This window comes from Gavialis gangeticus, unplaced genomic scaffold (genome assembly GCF_001723915.1).
Source record: "Gavialis gangeticus isolate Ggan-Ray unplaced genomic scaffold, GavGan_comp1, whole genome shotgun sequence".
NCBI classification, from domain to species: Eukaryota; Metazoa; Chordata; order Crocodylia; family Gavialidae; genus Gavialis; species Gavialis gangeticus.
In genome coordinates this window covers 24841833-24846737 of record NW_017729006.1, presented here as the reverse complement: position 1 = coordinate 24846737, position 4905 = coordinate 24841833, and the positions used below count along the sequence as shown (strand labels likewise).

General features: G+C 43.4%; 1 protein-coding gene across 1 annotated transcript in view; it reads right to left on the bottom strand.

Moving 5' to 3' along the window:
• Nucleotides 1-4905, bottom strand: part of CCDC129 (coiled-coil domain containing 129) — a 113691-nt gene that overhangs the window by 108621 nt on the left and 165 nt on the right. The gene's annotated exons all lie outside the window — the stretch shown is intronic.

Genomic DNA, 4905 nt, shown 5'->3' with positions numbered 1-4905 from the left:
ACAAAAAGAGAAATAGCTTTATTTGCTTTTACCTCTCAGAAATACATTGCTGTCTCTTTAACACAGTGTGACCCTTTGGCACATGCACAAGGGGACGGATTACACTTCACTAAGGAAGTAATGCAAACTTGTCTTCATTTGGTTACCATGGATATGGTACTAAGTGATAAAAAGCCTCCCATTTGCATTGCAAACAGTCACAAGCAATGAAGGACACTGAACTTGATATTCAGGATGTGGAACTTCCACGTGAAAGCTCACAAGGAAAAATAATTAGATCTGTGGACCAATTCTTCATGCTTAGAAAAAAGGAGGTGAAGTTAAACCCCTTGTAACAGGTAGAGCTACAAATAAACAGCATTTGTAGTGAGCCCCACTTTGGAGTTTTACTGAGTAGGTGGACTCCTCAGTTTTCTGGGTACTTGATACTAAAAAGTTACATAATAATGACATTTTTGACATATTGGAACTAAAAGTTGCTGAGCAGCACATCAGGTAGAGTTTTTAGACAATGATTGTCATTAATGGATGTTTGCTTTGGATCTGTGGAAATCTACATAAAATACTTTAATTCTATACAAAATAAAGCTAAAACAATAAACATAAAGTGGGTGGGAGAGAAGAATCCCTTATTATGCAGGGGTATAATGCATTGTACCTAATGGCAAAGTGGAAAATTGTAATTTGTCTTCAAAATGAATAGTATATCATTATTAGTAACTCTGTGTATCCATTCAAATTCTGACAGTTATAGTCATTTATCACTCCAGGCATCCATTGTGTCATTTCTATTTTATGTGATATAGGATAATAAAAAGGCCTGCCCCTTTTCCCATTAATGTAAAAGGTCAAATTCCTATTCGGAACTGATAACAAAATGCATTGGTACACACCAATTGTTACAAGAATGCATTAAAGGTTTTTCATTCCAGAGCATCCCATACAAAGACAGAGAAGGAATTTATGCAGGCATTGGACAGAAAAGGCTGTTGACTTATTTGAGTTTGAATTGTGCCACCAACCAGGTATATACTTTGAAGCTATTGCACATCAAGTCACCCCAAACAAACTAGAGAAGCAGAACACAATCAAGTGGAGAAAGGAGAACAGAGCCCCGTCTCTGCTTATTTTTCAACCCTCTCTTTGCTATTTGGGGTTCTTTATTCTCCTAAAAAAGAAATTAGGCTCATGCTTCTCATTAGTCCTTAAGTCTAGGGACAGACATTACACATGAACTGGCTTAAGTGATCGGAAACTGGTTTAAACCTATAACAGAACAGAAGTTCAGTGCACATAAACCAGTTTCAAAATGGCTGAAACCAGTTTGAGAGAGACCTGGATGAATGTAGCATCAGACTTAACCAATTTAGGTTAAACTGATGTATTGAACTTCTGTCCTAGATCCCATCCCAATTCAAGTTAACTCATAGTCCCCCAGCATCCCAGAATGCTTTGCACCTCCCCCACAGCCCTGCCTGCCCCCAAAAGGCGGGCAGGCTAGCCTTGGCACATGCTGTCTGCTCCAGCCGAGCAGGCCTGATCCTGCCCCCGGGCTGTCATAGAGCTGAGGCAGCAAAGCCTTTGCTCTGTAGCCCTGGTCCTGCCTACACCCCACAGGTCAGCCCAGCAGTGTGGGGGATGAGGGGCAAAATCAGGGGAACAGAGACCCCCTCCCCAGCCCTGGCCCCAATCCCTGGTGTGCAAGGGTTTCTGCCAGACCCACACCAGTCACTGACATGCAGGTGGAAGCAGGGGGAGCAGTACCTGCAGTCCAGGGCCAGCCATATCCCTGTGCCTCAGTGGGAGTTTCCCCACCCCAGGCAGGGTCCCCCAAGCCCTACCACCACTGCAGAGGGGGACATTGCCCCTCACAGCCCTCCATGTGGTCCAGAAACGGCTTAACTCCACCCCTGGAGCTGCAGGCTGGGGGAACAGTCCCTCCAGCTCAGGGCCAAGCTGGTACAGGACCATGCTGAGGAGTGGGAAGGAGAGATTCCCCCTCTGCAGAGCTCAGGGATCCTGCCAGGCAGGGGAATCCCTGGGGTTTGAGGGACTGTTCCCCCCGTACCTGTGGGGGCAGAGCTAAGCTGGAACCAGACTGTGCTGAGGGGCAGGATGGGGAATTCCTCCTCTACACTGGCAATAGGGCTCAGGGGACCCTGCTGCTGGATCCTGAGCTTCAGGAACTGTTTCCTGCCCTGCAGGCTGACAGCAGGGGGTTGGGGGTGCATGCTGGGCAGACAATCAAGAATAGGCCCCACTTGGTTGCATGTGGGTGCCCTCTGCTATGGCCAGCAGGCTGGGAGGCATGCTCTAGCACTCCTTGGCTCTAGCACTCTAGCAGGCATCTGGCTGCCTTTCTGGATTCAAAAGTGAATGTCAGTTCACTTCATTATTGGTTCAATCTCCACAGTTTAGACAAACATGTGAAAACTGAATCGATTCAGCCTCAGACCTTTTGACTGTTGGTACTTAGCCTAAATGGACAACAGAAGGTATATTCCTTACAATGTCTTCTCTTGAATACAGTAGTGCAAGTAGGAGTGGGTACTCAGATCTGGGCACCAAGTTAGGAGGGATGCTGGAATCAACCCCCACCCCTGCAGAGTCTGTGCCCCGGGAGCTTATGCATTCTGGGAACACCAAGAAAGCCCCCAGCTACTGCTGCCACTTGAATAACAGCTGAGGCAGGTAAAGTGCTCAGTAGTGGCAGCAGCAGCACAGCTAGGGGCTATTTCAGAGTTCCTGTCATGGGTAAGACTGCTGACATTTTCCACCCCCACTTTCAGAACTTGTGCACTTTCCCCCTGCCCTCAGAACCTGCACACTCTCCCTCTTACCTGGCCACCCCAAACCGTGCACCACCCACAGGGTTTGCCCCAGGTGCCTACTCTACTTGTTGCATCACTGATTGGATACAATACAAATCTACACAAAAACTGTATAGAATCCAGCCTTTGAAGAAAAGTGACTGCTTTAGAGTGTTAGATCAAGACTACACCACTATTTAGGTGAAAAAAATGAAGATAGAACCATAGAAAGTTAGGGTTGGCAGGGACCTCAGGAGATCATCTAGTCCAACCCCCTGCTCAAAGCAGGACCATCCCCAACTAGATCATCCCAGTCAAAGCTTTGTCTAACCTGGTCTTGAAAACCTCCAAAGATGGAGATTCCACCACCTCTCTGGGTAACCTGTTCCAGTGGTGAGAATGTTCTTCCTAATATCTAACCTAAACTTCTCTTTCTGCAACTTGAGACCATTGTTCCTTGTTCTGACATCTGCCACCACTCAGAACAGTCCAGCTCCAGCCTCTTGTGAACCCCCCTTCAGGTAGTTGAAGACAGCTATTAAAGGAAAGAGTCAAGGCTGGACATTGCATCTATATGAAGTCAGTGGGAAGAGTATCTCTTATCAAGCCCCCAATAATGCACCTTCAGCTAATTATTGAACCCAGCTGAACTTCCAAGCTTTGCATGGGAAATGATAGATAGAGTGGGTTGAAGAGATCAGTGCTTGCTTTTGGTCAAAGGAGTGGGTCTGATTCTCAACGAAATTGGGGTTACCTCCACTGACCACAATGGATTTGTTTATTTTGGTGTAAGAGCAGTATCAGACCCCAAATGTTTCTCTCAATTAGATGTGTTTTGTTGATTCTTTTCTTCTAAAAGAGGTAGCCAGCCCCCTTCATAGCCCAGGATCTGGTTTTAAACTTCACAGAAACTTAAATTTAAATGTTGTGGCACTACTGAACAAATATTACAAATTACTTGGTAGAGCCAATCTAACAGATGTTTCACAAATAACTTCCCTCATCCTCATTAGGGACCACATTTCTGTTCATTGTACTTATGCAAACATCCTTTCACATTTGAGTACCTAGATTTTGCTCTAAATCATTACTAATTTAGCTGAGAGACTACAGGCCTGACCCAAATCCTATTAAAGTCTATGGAAAGAAGCCCACTGAAATCAATTAATATTGGTTCAGCCCCTGTGTGCACTAAAACTCATGTGGCTGTACTCTCTATTGCTTTCATCTATACAAGCACCTTAATCCTTAAAATGTACTTTCTTTAGCTTCACCTTCCTAGCAACTGTGGAGTATCTACAGTAGGCTTTAAAGCCTGGCTTTAATAAAGAATAGAGGAAAGTAGTAAAATATTCCGGCACAATTCATCCATATGCATATCCTATGTGTGAGCTTATAGAGTAAATTCTCAGGGCAAAGACTTTACTATCTGTCCTCATATCTAATGTCTAACCAACTTTGCAAACATACTATCTACATCTTCTACACTGTGGGTCAAATGCTGAGGTCCTTTTATTGATCCTTACTCAACCATAAGTCAGTTGACATCAGTGGAAATTTACTTGTGCAAGGACCAAATGAAAATTGAAGGGAAAAATAGTAAAATAGGCACAGTGATATTTTATGTTTTCAAATGATATGTAACCAGGACAAAAACAGACTGTCAAAGAATCAAACAATGTTTCACTGCTTGCTTGTCTAGTCAATATCTGCTAAGACATTAGGTAAGGCAACTGTCAGGATTCATCTAGAGACTGAAAGAGCAAAAAAGTTATGAACTAATGTACAGCAAATAAGATCACTAGAAAGTCTATCATTCACATCTCATATTGTGCCAAACACATAAATCACACTCTAACGTAACAAAAGATTTTATCCTTCAAAGGTACTTTTCTTGGCATCACCTTCTTATCAACTGTGGGGTATCTACAGTAGGCTTTTAAGCCTGGCTTCAATAAAAAAAAATAGGGGAAAGAAGTAAAATAGTAAAATTCATCCACATTTAAAATCACTTCAGCAGAAGGACAGAAGGTCAGAATGCTTAACAAAATAATGTGTGTGTATATATATATATATATATATATATATATATATA